The sequence below is a fragment of the Leptonychotes weddellii genome, chromosome 12 (assembly GCF_054177405.1).
Source record: "Leptonychotes weddellii isolate Sample4059 chromosome 12, ASM5417740v2, whole genome shotgun sequence".
NCBI lineage: Eukaryota > Metazoa > Chordata > Mammalia > Carnivora > Phocidae > Leptonychotes > Leptonychotes weddellii.
The window spans coordinates 93,120,857-93,135,915 of record NC_138380.1 but is presented as its reverse complement, the minus strand read 5'-3'; positions in this window follow the sequence as shown (position 1 = coordinate 93,135,915).

Genomic DNA, 15,059 nt, shown 5'->3' with positions numbered 1-15,059 from the left:
TTCCCGTGTGTGTCCACGCTTACTGGCCACGTCCTCTCACTTCTGTGACGCTCCAGCCACAGCTTCTGGTGGTGCTTTCCCTGGTTTGCACAAGAACGCTATGATCGGGGGGGGGGGGGGAAGAACTCCGTCGGCTTCACAGTTCACAGACGCCGTCTCCTGGTGTGTAAGTGGTCCTCATACTTTCCTCACGACGTCTGTTTAACACAAGCCCCATCTCTGGACTCAAGCGGCTCCTGGGGCCCTCCCCTCGCCAGGGTCACCCCTGTGGCCTACAGGGCCCCCTCCTGGGCTTTGATCCCTACGCCCCACAGTCATCAGCCCATGTCCAACCTTGCTCCCACGTGTCCCTGCTTTGGCCCTGACCAGTCGTACCAGAAGCCCGCGTGAAGAGAAAGAGAGCGTGCGGCTGAGGCGCCCAGAAGGACTGGTGGGGACTCTGCCCACCGCTGTCAGGACTCAATACAAAATTCTTGTAACAAGTATATTTTGACAATCTGCTTTTAACATTTTAATTTTGTAGCACAATTAAAAATACCAGATGATTCTTTACCTAAAAGAAAGGAGGCAAGGTGGGCGCCTGGGTGGCTCAGTCGGTTGGGCGACTGCCTTCAGCTCAGGTCATGATCCTGGAGATCCTGGATCGAGTCCCGCATCGGGCTCCCTGCTTGGCAGGGAGTCTGCTTCTCCCTCTGACCCTCCCCTCTCTCATGTGCTCTCTCTCATTCTCTCTCTCTCAAGTAAATAAAATAAAAAATCTTTAAAAAAAAAAAAAAGAAAGGAGGCAAGGTTCATGAACTTCGTCGTAATACGTCCGTGAACGATTTGATAGGTTTTAATGCAGATCACGGAGTACCTGGGACAGCCGACACAGACGGCGTCGGCATTTCCCGCACGCTGTTCTCCTTCACCGAAAGGGGAAGTCTGTTAGAGTGAGACTTTTTCTTAAGTCACGCTCATCACTTCAACAAGGGTAAGAGCGTCCCAAGCATTTTACAAGCCCACGACTGTAAAATAGACATCTTCCAACAAAAGCGAGATAACCTGCGCCACAAACACATCACGTGAAGGACGCTGAACTCCCACCCCTAACTCCGCTTTCTCCCCCTCAGCATCCAAGATCAATCGCGTCATGACTAGCTTTACCACTGCCACTCCCAACAGACTGCCCAACGGAGAAGCATCGCACTCGAGGAAACACCACTGCGCCTCCCGCACCCACCCACCTGCCGGAGGGACGCGGCCCGCAGCACAGCCCGGGGCCAAACGTTCACAGCACACGCAGGGAAGCCATGGCGGCAGGAGGCCCGGTCAGGGCGACACGGAAGCCAGAGAGCCCCAGTATGAGACCCGGGGCTGCCCCGGCCTCTCCCCGCCTTCCGGACAGCGGCGTCCCCAGAGCCGCCCACTCTCCCGCAGACGTGCACTCACCCCAGTTTGTAGCCAGCCTCCAAACCGCTCCTCAGACCGGGAGCCCTGTGGCACGGCCCCTCCTGCCCGCACTCTGACGCTGGAAGACCTCCGAGAAGCTGTCCCCGAGGCGAGCCACCGTCCGCGGGGTCGGGCCGGCAGGGCACGGGGTGGTTTCTGGGGCCGCCTGCACGAACACACCAGGTGCACACGCACGCACACGGGAGGACACGGCGGGGCGCCGGCCCAACAGCCTGCTTCCGGCGGGCCAAGGTTTGAGAACCAGAAAGTGCCACGATGGAAGAACCAGAGCAGGTGTTACTTTTACGAAAGGCAAAGCAGAAAAAACTGGGGGAAAAGGATGCCTGAGAGGCTGGGAAGGGTGGTGGGCCCTCCCTGGCCCCGGCAGCGGTGGGGTGGCTCTGTCCTGGCGACAGGAGCAGCTGCTGGCATGCGTCACGGCGCACTGGGCACAGACTGCCCTGGACCGGGGAGGGCTGCGGTGCAGGGAAGGGAGGCCCGAGCGGGAGGAGCGTGGACACAGTGGGGCGGGAGGGAAGACGTGAGGACCCGGGGACGGGGCCGGGGCACGGGGTTCCGGGGGTCACGGAAAGGCTGCCACCAGCAGGTCTGAGCCACACGGGCAAGCAAGATCTGGGCACAGAGTGCCGGCACCTCGTGTCGTTCCACTGCGCTTCAGTCCCATCGCGCTTCCCACACGCTGCGACTCCCCGCGATTTACGTGTGAGGCAGCCCTGCATCCGGCCAGCTGTCATCACTGGCCCGCACACCTGACCCCAAGCACACCTGCCCAACGCGTGTGAAGAGCAGTCCTCCTGGGTGTGTGTGTGCTACAGCATGGAGCGTGCGTCCCCCACGTCAACGTCACACGACGCACGTCCCCCGTCTTCCCCGCCTGGCCCTCACCACCTGCATCGAAACCCCAGCTTTCGCGCCCTGGGGCCAGCACCCCCACCCTCACAGGGTCAGCAGCCGAATCCTCCAAAGACGGACGGATCCTACCAACAGCAGCCCTGCAGGAGGGCTCTGGACAGGGGACCTCAGCACAGCAGGCCCGGGGGCCCGGGGAGCCGAGCACTTGGCATGAAGAGGGTGTCCATGCCGATCCAGCCCCCGCCCCCCAGGAAGCCTCCACGCTCTCCAAGCAGCTGTGTCACCTGGTCCTCGTCTGCACGAACACCACAACCTGGAATGACCAAATGGTTCTCCATCTGGACCCCTGGGCACACACCTCCTTCACCTCACACACATCACCATTCTGTAAAGCACACGAGAAGCTCCAAGGTTTCTATTAAATGAACATTTTCTCCAGGATTAGCACAAGTTAACAACCACCGTACTTAGTGACAGAGGAACCTCCTTCATACACAATCCCACAAAGATGAAAAAGAGTCAATTATCCTGAAATAAGTTATACCCTGTTTTTAAATTTGCCTGGATTTCATCTCATTCTGCAAACAAAACATGTGCCCTTGACACATAAGCATTAGAAACAAATATAGAAACAAGACCCACTCAAGAGTAGGAAAAAGGTTTAACTCAGGCTTTAAAATTAAAAAAAAAAATTAAGTCAGGAATTCTTAGTTCAAATTCTGTTATCACGAAGTTAAAGTTTTAAAAACTCTTTTCTAAACTGAAAAACAGACTTAAAAAGCAACGAATTTATACCACAGAACCCCCAACTGCTGAATCGGGACACAAGCCCCCTGAAGAAGAGAAAGGTGGGCTGGGTACGGGGAGGGGTGCGACCGTGTCCAGAGGAGGGGCCCGTCCCCACTCCACACCACCAAGGGCACCAGAGTAGAGATGCATCTGCGCACGTCCAGCCTCTCACAGCAAGACGACGCTGAGCCGTGATAGGAGGACAGCGTATTATTTACAGAACAGCGGCAACGATCCCTCTCAGAGAACAAAGAGCGTGTGGCAATGAGTAATGAGAGCAAAGGAAAAGCCAACTCAACACGAGGACCAGCAGATACAGCTGAGGAAAGATGCATGAATCTCCCAGGAAAAAAACAAAAACAGAAAGAGAGAATGTAGAAGGAAGAAGCTGGGACACTGGAACTGGGAGCTGAAGAATAAAGAAAACAGAAGGGAGGCGAGAACCAGAAAGAACGAAGGAGCGTCTGTGGAAACGCAGGACGGGCGTCAAAACCGCAGGCGCACTCAGGGGACCCGGGAAGGGACAGCTGCCCGCCCAGAGCAAGAGTCACCGCCTGAGAGGTCACGGCCAGCCTGACGTGCCACGGCTCCAGTGTCCGCCGCACACAGGCGAAGCCCAGGCGTCCCGCAGTTCCCAGGCTTTCCTCCTTTCAGCACTGGAGTCCCACTCGGTCACGGGCAAACCGTGAAAGTCCCTCATCCCACGACCCCCTGAATCCTGGGAAATCAGGGAGACTGAGGTCCCTTTCTCTGGAAGGCGCGAGAGGACGTTTCCAACAGGGACAGGAGAAGGGCGAGGGCCCTAGATTCCGTTGCGCTTAATGCTGAGTCGGAGCCCCGTCCCCAGGACTGGGGACCGGACAAGGGGCCCGCTCTCCGCGCTCCTACTCAGTATTGTGCTGGAGGCACCAGGCAGGACAATGAGGCAAGAAAATAAACAAGTAAAAGGCACTCAGGTTGGAAGAAGTAAAACTCTATTTGCAGATGATACGACCTTGTGTAAATACATAAAATTCTTAAGAATCTATTAAATATTTAAATAGAGTTAGTAATCGAGTTAAGCAAAGTTGCAGCTTACAAAACCAATATGCAAAAATCCATTGTATTTCTATACAGTAGCTATGAACGTTCTGAGAGAGACATTAAGAGCACAATTCCATTTACAACAGTATCAAAGGGGCGCCTGGGGGCTCAGTCCGTACAGCATGCGATCTTGATCTCAAGGCCCTGAGTTCGAGCCCCATGTTGAGTGTACAGATTACTTAAATAAGTAAAACTTAAAAAATAATAATAATAAAATACTGAGGAACAAATTTAATCGCAAAAAAAAAAAAACAAAAACAAACCCACAAAACTGAATCTTCAAAAACAACAAAACGTGGTGAAAAAAACTGAAGAGCAAATAAAATAGAAAGGCACCTCAAGCTCATGGGCTGGAAGACTCCCCAGACTGATCCACGGTCAGCGCGGTCCCCATCAGTGCCTGCACCTGGCTTCTGTGCAGAAACGGACGAGTCGATCCTAAAACCTACATGGAAACGCAAGGACAGAACAGCCGGAACAGGGGTGCCTGGGGGACTCGGTTATGCACCCAACTCTTGATTTTTTGCTCAGGTCATGATCTCAGGGTCCTGGGATGGAGCCCCGCGTCAGGATCTGTGCTCAGTGGGGAGTCTGCTTGAGAGCCTCTCTCCCTCTCCCTCCGCCCCTCCCTACAGTGCTCACATTCACACAAAATAGCCAAAACAATCTTGAAAAAGGAAGACCAACTGGAAGATTCACATTTGCCAATCTCAAAGCTTACTGTAACAGCCACAGTAGTCAAGACAGTGTGGGACTGGCCTAAGGACAGGCATGGAGCTTCAACAGAATAAAACGGAGGGTCCCAAAAGAAACTCTCCGATTCATGGCCAATTGCTTCTCAACAAGGAAACTAAGACCACTGGACGAGGAAATAACAGTCTTTCCAACAAATGGTGCTGGGACAACTGGATATCCACATAGACCACAGCCTCAGACACACAGAAATAAACTCAGAAGGGCCACAGAATGCAAGAGCTAAAATATATAAAACTCTAGGAAGAAAATACAAGAGTAAATCATTGCAATCTTGGGCTAGGCAATAGCTTCTTTTTTTTTTTTTAAAGATTTTATTTATTTTTTTTAGAGAGTGAGCGAGAGAGAAACAGCATGAGAGGGGAGAGGGTCAGAGGGAGAAGCAGGCTCCCCGCTGAGCCGGGAGCCCGATGTGGGACTCGATCCCAGGATCCTGGGATCATGACCTGAGCCGAAGGCAGACACTTAACCATCTGAGCCACCCAGGCGCCCTAGGCAATAGCTTCTTAAACACAACACCACAAGCACATGCAACCAAAGAAAACCGAGATAAATCAGACCTCATCAAAATTAAAGATTTTTGTCCATCGAAGGACACTGTCAAGAAAGAGAATGAGAGAAAATACTGGCACATCATTTATCTGATAAGAGTCTCATATCCAGAATACATAAAGAACTCTTGTATATCTAACAATAAAATGACAACCCAATTAAAAAATGAGTGACAGGTCTGAATAGGCATTTCTCCAAAGATGTACAAATGGTCAATAGGCACATGAAAAAAATAGGCAACATTTTTACTCACTGGGAAACGCCCATCTAAACCATCAGGATGGTCACAGCCAACAAGACAGACAGTAATAAGCACTGGCTGCAGAGAAACGGAACCCCACGTGGTGCTGGTGTGCAAGGGGGGCAGCCGCTCTGGAGAAGTCTGGTGGCTCCTCAAAAGGCTAAACGCAGAGCTACCGGAGGACTCCACAATCCACTCCTAGGTGTGTGTCCAAGAGAAAAGGAAACGTGTGTTCCCACAGACACGTGTGCACAAATTTTCACAGCACCATTCCTCATACAGACAAGGCAAATGTCCATTAACCAATGACTTAAGAAACAGGGTGGTGCATCCACACAATAAAGTCTGACTCAACCAGCACAAGGAACAAGGTCCTGATACTTCCTACAAATACGGGTGAACCTGGAAAACGTGATGCTGAGTGAAAGAAGCCGGACACTAGGCCACAGATGGCAGGATTCCAAGTATACAAAATGTCACAAGTGGCGGGGCGCCTGGGTGGCTCAGTCGTTAAGTGTCTGCCTTCGGCTCGGTTCACGATCCCGGGGTCCTGCGGGAAGCCTGCTCCTCCCTCTCCCACTCCCCCTGCTTGTGTTCCCTCTCTAGCTGTCTCTCTCTCTCTGACAAATAAATAAATAAAATCTTAAAAAAAAAATGTCACAGGGCTGGGAAGTTAGGGGGAAACGGGGAGGGAAGCTCTTTCTGCGGTAATGATGACGTGCGAGAATGAGCCAGGGGGGAGGGCTGTGCAGCCTTTAACTATATACTAAAAACACCTAACTGTACCCACTCGAGAGGACTTCTACAGCGCCTGGTTATGTGTCCGTTTTTAAAAGCTGTCTGTGTGTGCGCATGCATGAGCATGAAAGAGGTATGTGAGCAGATTCTCCGTGCTGTTTAACATCAGCTACAGAATTAGGTAAAGAATTTATCTGTACACATAGGTATCTGAAACTCACCTGTTACTGTGGCCAAGTATTTTCTAATGTTAAAATGCTCTAACAGGGCGCCTGGGTGGCTCAGTTGGTTAAGCGACTGCCTTCGGCTCAGGTCATGATCCTGGAGTCCCGGGATCGAGTCCCGCATCGGGGCTCCCTGCTCGGCGGGGAGTCTGCTTCTCCCTCTGACCCTCCCCCTCCCATGCTCTCTCTCTCATTCTCTCTGTCTCAAATAAATAAATAAATAAAATCTTTAAAAAAATAAAATAAATAAATAAATAAAATGCTCTAACAAATAGCAAATGTAAGTTGCTTTTTTTTAAAAAGATTTTATTTATTTGAGAGAGAGAATGAGAGAGAGAGCATGGGAGGGGGAGGGTCAGAGGGAGAAGCAGACTCCCCGCCGAGCAGGGAGCCCGACACAGGACTCGATCCAGGGACTCCAGGATCACGACCCGAGCCGAAGGCAGTCGCCCAACCAACTGAGCCACCCAGGCGCCCGCAAATGTAAGTTTTTAACTGGAAATTCAACAAGATATCAATAGTGATGAAACCTGAACAATTTTCTGGTTTCCCAAATTTTCTAGACCTTGCTTTTATTACTTGTATAATTAATTACCTGTTTCCCTGTCACAAGCTGTAGCACAGTGGGAAAGATACCATTCCTAAATGCAACACACACAATAAATATCTAGTTATCAACTCATCTCAGGACACAGGAAATCTGTATTGAATTCTCCAGGGTAACTTTCCATACCTGAATATAACAGGAGAAGAAAAGGAAGCCACAAACAATGCGATGATTTCAACAGCACAGTTAATGAAAGGAGATCAGTAATATTCCTCAAGTTAATATGCAGTTTCACCGTGACATCAACTAAAGACCCCAAGGGTATAAAACAGAAGTTAACCATGTCAAGTGACATTCATTTTAAAGGAATCAAACAACATTAAAGAACAGTCTTGACCCCTTTCACAGACGAGAGAATGGTACGTCCACTCTACAGCGTGAAGGGAGACAGAACTCTCTAAAATCTAACAAAGGAAATCACCAAAGACAAGACACATGATCAAATCCCTACACAATTCAGGGGATCGACTGGAAAAAGGAAAGCAGTGCACCAGAAGGCACGTGAACTCTATTTATAAACCCAAGAGAAGGGCAGCAGCCAGAACCCAGGCACTGGAGCAACAAACAGAAGCAAACACCACGGGTAAATCATGGTGTCGAAAACCTCATCTCTCTTCTCATTAAAGGGGCACAAACTAAGCATTAAGGTAGCATCATGCAGGTCTCAGTACCATCGAAAGCCTGCTCATTGTCCCCGGCAACTCTCCCGGGACAGGCGGTCAGGAAGTCCCCCCCACCCCCACAGCCTATCTGCGGAGCACACCACCCTCAACCACAAGCCCTTTCCAGTAAGCAGTGGTATACGGAGTATCACCACCACCAAAGCTACACTAACCAAGGGAAAAGAAAAAAACCCAGAAGAAGAAAAAACAGCTTTCAGTCCTGACGCCCGGCGACCCTTTCCCTCTCCCCGAAGGACGTTAGAGAACCAGCCACCTCGAACAAGGAGAGGAAAGTAGGAGTGCGGGAGAAATCCTTCATAACCTCATTGTAGGGAAACTTCTCTCTCTTTTTTTTTTAAAGATTTTATTTATTTGTTAGAGAGCGTGGGTGAGAGAGAGTGAGTGAGAGCACAAGCAGGGGTAGCTGCAGGCAGAGGGAGAAGTAGGCTCCCTGCCGAGCAAGGAGCCCGATGCGGGACTCGATCCCAGAGCACTGGGATCATGACCTGAGCTGAAGGCAGCCGCTTAACTGACTGAGCCACCCAGGCGTCCCTAAAGAAACTTTTCTAACTCAAAATCCAGAAGCAAAAGAAAATAAGTAAGACTGATAATACATTTTATAACCAACATTTTAAATATTAAAAAGCACCTCTGCTCGGAGGGAAAAAAAAATCGTAAGCAATATCAAAGACAAATAAAAAAAGACAAACTGGAAAAATATATTACAGATAAAGATCTAATTTTCCCAGTATATACAGAAAGCTCTAAAAAACTGAAGGACAAAATAACAAAGTCCCACAGAAAATGGGCAGAAGACATAAAGAGAGCACCCTCAGAAGAAAAGGCACAGTGTGAAAATACAATGTCACACATAATACAAGAAGTAAGCGCTCAACCGTCAGGGTGCCCCTCTGTCGGGCAAGCACGACTTGCAAAGCGTAGCGCACGCCCCCCAGCCCAGCTGTGGGGACAACTGTCACTTGTTCCGCAGAGCCGTCCACACGGCCTGGGGTGGCCCACCTAAGAGAACAGGGAACGGGGGGAGATGGGGGGAGGCCCTGGGGAAGCTTCTAGTTCTCTCTCATTTGGGAATATCTCGTTCTGGGTGGTGACTTAGGGCAACGTTCAGTTTGTAGAAATACATCAGGCTGTACTTGAAGCTACACCCACATCAGAAGTGGGTGGCATGTCATCTTGGCTCAGGGGGCCCATCCTCCCGCACCCCCTTCCCGCGCAGTTCTGAGTCAGTCAGAAGACGCCTGAGGACAACGTGCAAGGCTCGACAGGGCTGCAGCCGCGGCCCTCGGGCGCACGACAGCCCCGGGCTCAACACCACCGCTCACAGGCGGCGCGGGGCCTGGAGAGAAGGCGGAGCGCGACCCCCACGCACAAGGCAGGGTGTGCCGGGCTCGTGCATGTGTTCTTGTGTGTGCACGCGCATGCACAGGGCGGCCTGTTTGCACGCTCAGACGAGTGAGCAGGCCCGGGGTGGGGGGAGAGACTCCAAGCCCAGCTCTGGGCACGCGGCCCCTTCCCATGCATGCACGTGCGCGCACACGCGCACACACACACACACACACACACACACACACGAACGCACGCACATCTGAACCAGGCGGCACGGAGCCCAGAGCACAGCTGGGAGACGGACGCCAGGGCTCCGCTCCCACAGCACGGTGGCCAGCACGGACCCCCAGGGCATCCCCCAAGGGCTGGAGAGTGCAGCCCCAGAAAGGTGACGGCCTTCACTGGCGCTCCCGGGAACCTGGAACACAGACCGCGGCTCACCAAACCCTGAGAAAGCCAGCTTCCTGGAGAGGCTGAGGCAGCAGGACGGCACGGCAGGCATGGTCCCGGGGGACACTGGGGACACTGGGGAGGGACACAGACAAACGTATCAGCCTCTGTCTGAACAAGTGCAAGCCACGCTCGCTGAAAGGGAATCAGCACGGCTCAGAAGCTGAACTCAAGAACAGTCATGACCCGTGAGAGCGCCCACGACCAGGGGCGGGTCTGTGGCTCCACACGAGTGTCTTCGTCACTGGTGCAAAGAATAATTAAAAATCGCAACAAAACACACTTTCTAGATGAAATCAGGAGAATTTAGGTCTTCTACTACCTTTTAGGCTCCTCCAGAAGACAGTCCCTCAAGATGACAGCAGGCTAACCGGGAAAGAAAAGGCCCCGGGGTCCAATTCACGGGGGAAACAGGGGGTACCTCACAGGTGGCTGGGCGACGGGCACCGCGGCGGCAGGGTCACGGTACTGTGTGCCACGGACTCCGCCCCCTGTGCACACCGGCCCTCACTCCTTCGCCTGCACACCCGTGGTCGTTCAGAAAGAGGACCAGCGCCACCCCTTGGTCCTCGGGCGGCAGAGACCCCAACAATGCTGGCTCTCTCCGGGCACAGGTGCGGCCCACCCCCGCCTTCCGACTGCGCAGCCCCAGCCCTGCCGCAGGGCACGCGTCGGCCCCAGCAGCTGACTCTCAGCGTCTACACGGGAAAGTCGGTTCTAACTCTAAGCGTCTGCAGGTCAGAGGGACCCAGACCCTGTGGGGGCCCAGCCGGGCACGACTCAGCGACCACAGGGCACACAATGGTCATTGCCACTGTCCGGAGACACTTAAAAAAAAGTTATTTATTTTGGAGAGGGCACGTGCGTGCGTGTGAGCATGGGAGGGGGGCAGAGGGAAGAGAGAATCTCGAGCAGACTCCCTGCGCGGAGCCGTACACGGGGCTCAATGCCACGACCCTGAGATCACTACCCGAGCCGAAACCGAGAGCTGGACGGCGCCACCCGGCGGCCCTCAGGGGACACTCTGAATCCTTTCGTCTTGGTTGAACGTGTGCTTCCTAGTTTTCCTCAATGAACATGTGCCGCTTTGGGAACCCTCACGGCCGAGTGTTCGGTCCACGCTGGGCCGTGATTCCAGAACAAGGCCAGCGGAGCAGACACCAAGCCGTGGGCACAGCCCAGCAGGGCACCCTGGGAAGCTGCTCCAGAGGACACGCGGCACCTGCGAGGCCGGAGCGGGAGCGCGCGCACGAGGCACTGTGCACGCAGCAGGGCACCGCCGTGCAAACCAACCGTGGGCAGCAGGGCGTGCGGCAGCACGTGGGGGAGACCTGGAGTGCCGGCAGGGGCGTGCGAGAACTGTGCCCGCTCACCTGGGCTGGGAGCCCGGGGCGCGCAGGAGGAGGCGCGACCCAGCATCCGCCCGCCTTCACACTTCTCCCGAAAGGCCTCTCGTGGAGAGACGGAGCCAGGGGTCCTGGCGAAGGAGACAGAAGATGCACCGCACCCCCTTCTCCACTGCCACAATCTCTTCAAATATCTGCAGGCGGCATTTCCAAAACGCCAGTAAAAAAGAGCACTTGGGGGGAAAAGGAAGCTCCAAGGCGGGAGGGCTACCATGGAAACGGATCTAAATACGGGCTGCAGCCGCGAAATCCACGGCGCTCAACCAGACAGAGCGCGCGGGGACGAGCTGCTGGTGCAGAGAGGCGGTGTGCAGCGGTGACCACTGGACCTGGGCGGGCAGCCGCTAGCCCGCGGCCGGGCCGGGCCGCCAGGCCAACTGCGCGTGCCGTCCCAGGGCCCCCTCAGCAGAGGTCTTCGCGACGTCCCTGTCATCAAGCACACGCAGCCTCAACCGGAGCACCAGGTTCATCAGGCACAGGCACCTCAACCGGAGAGCTAAGGACAGCGAGCTCTAGCCGGCCGCGAACAGGTCCCCCTTCACAGCCACGTGTGTGGGCCCTCGTGGGGGCTGCTCCCCTCCTTCCTGACGCTTGTTTTCCTTGCGGGGCAGCAGGGTTCGCTCTGTTCTAACACGGGACCCGAGAGAGGGGGCAGGGGTGGGCAGGCAGCCCCGGGGCAAGGCGGGGAGTCAGGCGCCCCACGCGCACCCCGTGCAGTCCCCCTCCAGCTGGGACACCAGCAGCACCACTGTCCGCAACGAGAGGAAACAAGGACCTGGAAGTGTGTTCTCCTGGGAGGACACGAGCATCCGAAATGACATCCCTCCTACTGTATTCGGCTTCCCCAGGGACTCCTGGAACACGCTCAAGTGTTTTTAGGTCACAGGCAGTCCTCCCACCCACTTACCGCGGAGCTCGGGCAGCAGCGGAACAGAAGGCTCTCGGGGAGCCTGCCTGCACCGGGCAGAGAAGGACTGGACCCGCGGGGGGACGAGCGCAGACTTGCCTCCCCCCGCCGCAGGTCCCGGGAGGGGCGCGCCCGGCCCCCCGTGGAGAAGACGCTGCCCAAGCGCACGGGGGCCGCCTTCCGGCCAGCGGCCCCTCGCCGCCCCCCAAGCTGTGCCTGCAGAAGCCACCGCACAGCCCCTGGAGGGGAGAGGCTCCCTCGGACCCCACGGACCCCACGACGCGACGGTGGCGCCGGGGGGAGCAGCACCGCTCGCATCACGGGCGACGGAGGAGCGCCCACCCCTCTCTGCCCACGGCCTCCGGTCAGAGGCCCCAGCAGGCTGGCGCTCCCGCCCACCGCCTGGCCCAGGCCCTGAGTCCAACGACACGGCCGGGCGGAAGCAGAGGCCCTGGGCTCGGCTCCAGCCAACACTGTCCCCGCGCCGCCTCACACAGCCTGGCTGAGCCTGGAAGCCCAGAGCGCCCCCGCCCCAGTTCCCAGGCGGGAAAACAACGGCCTCAAGGCCAGCAGCTGAGTGACTCAGAGCTGGCACGTGAATGCAGGGTCTTTACTCCAATCTGTACCCCACATTTCATGAAAGGGGAAAGAAGGCTGCAGTCAGGAAGTGAAAAGCCGAGCAGGAGGGTTGCAGAGGGTGACGAAAAACAGACCAGGAAACGGGCATAAAACAGGGCTGGCGCCCAGCCCCAGACCCCCATTCTCGAGTCAAAGGCCCAGGCTGCCCGCCTGCCCGCGGGAGGACCTGCACGTCATGTAGTGCGGGGACACGGAGCCAGGCCCAGGAACAACGCCCACGCGTCAAAAGGACGTGCCCACTGGAAGGGGCACTGCGAGTAACAAAACCAGGGAGGGGACATCAGTGAGGACAAATGAACACATACAATCGTACCCGCGGCTGAGAGAAGCCTCTGCTCCCGGGATGATCTCCATCTGTAACCGCAGAAGCAAGGAGGGAAGCAGAATTGCAACCTGGCGGCCGCCTCACCAATCACGGTCACAGGCAAGAACAATCGTTGGTTGCTAAGGTTCGTGGGCAAAAGTACGTGGGGAAACAAGATGCACACTGAGTGTCAACACACCTCCAACAAGACACCTACGGAGCCCGAGCAACTGACCTCTCAGGGAAATGCCACAGCGGCTTCAGGAACCGGCTGGGGAGTCTGAAGAACACGGAGTTGCCCTAAAAGGCGACAGGGACAAGCAAAACAGATGCCAGCGTGAAAGGCAGAACTCTGAAAACTCAAGGGACGCAGAACGTTACTAGGTCACAGCCTTCACTAGATGTGCTCACGTTCAAAGGGTTATTTTTTGACCCGACTTTAAACTCGAATCATTCATGCACTCAGCTGGTACCGAGTGCCAACTATGTGCCAGGCAAGTTCCAGGAGCTGGGATGTAGGGTGAACGAGATAAACGGGGCCAAAAGCATTGCCCTGATACCAAATTCAGACAGAGACTCCACTAAAAAAGAGAACTACAGGCCAATATCGCTGATGAACACGGATGCAAAATTTATCAGTAAAATACTAGCAAACCAAATGTACCAATACATTAAAAGCATCATTCACCATGATCAAGTGGCACTTATTCCCAGGATGCAAGGGTGGTTCAATATTTGCAACTCAATCAATGTGATTCATCACGTCAATAAAAGAAAAGATAAAAACCATATGATTATTTCAATGGATGCAGAAAAAGCATGTGACAAAGTACAACATCAATTCACAATAAAGACCCTCAACAAAGTAGGTTTAGAGGAAATAAACCTCAACACAATGAAGGCCTTATATGAAAAACCTACAATATCCTACTCAATGGGGAAAAACGGAGAGCTTTCTCCCTAAGGTCAGGAACAAGATAGGGAAGTCCACTCTCACCATTTTTATTCATCGTAGTACTGGAAGTCCTAGCCACAGCAATCAGACAACAAAAAGGAATAAAGGGCATCCAAACTGGTAAGGAAGAAATAAAACTCTATTTGCACATGACATGACACTAGATATAGAAAACCCTAAAGGCTCCACCAAAAAGCTACTAGAACTAACAAATTCAGTAAAGCTGCAGGATACAAAATCACCATACGGAAATCTGTTACATTTCTATGCACTAATAACGAAGCAGCAAAAAGAGAACTTAAGACAACAATCCCATTTACAACTGCACCAAAAATAATAAAATACCTAGGAATAAGCTTAACCAAGGAGGTGAAAGACCTGCGCTCTGGAGACTATAAAACACTCATGAAAGAAACTGACGAGGACACCAAAAAATGGGAAGACATTCCATGCTCATGGGATGAAAGAACAAACATTGTTAAAATGTCTACATATCCAAAACAATCTACAGATTTAATGCAATCCCTATCAAAATACCACGAGCATTTTTCACAGACCTAGAACATACAATCCTAAAATTTGTACAGAACCAGAAAAGACCTCCAATTAGCCAAAGAAATCTTGAAAAAGAAAAGCAAAGCTGGCGGCATCACAATTCCGGACTTCCAGCTCTATTACCAAGCTGTAGTGATAAAAACAGTATGGTCCTGGGGCGCCTGGGGGGCTCAGTCGTTGAGCGTCTGGCTTCGGCTCGGGTCGTGATCCCAGGGTCCTGGGATCGAGCCCCGCATCGGGCTCCCTGCTCCGCGGGAAGCCTGCTCCTCCCTCTCCCACTCCCCCTGCTCCTGTTCCCTCTCTAGCTGTCTCTCTCTCTGTGACAAGTAAATAAATAAAATCTTAAAAAAAAAATGTTTGGGGTGCCTGGGTGGCTCAGTCGTTAGGCGTCTGCCTTCGGCTCAGGTCATGATCTCAGGGTCCTGGGATCGAGCCCCGCATCGGGCTCCCTGCTCCGCGGGAAGCCTGCTTCTCCCTCTCCCACTCCCCCTGCTTGTGTTCCCTCTCTCGCTGTGTCCCTCTCTGTCAAATAAATAGATGAAA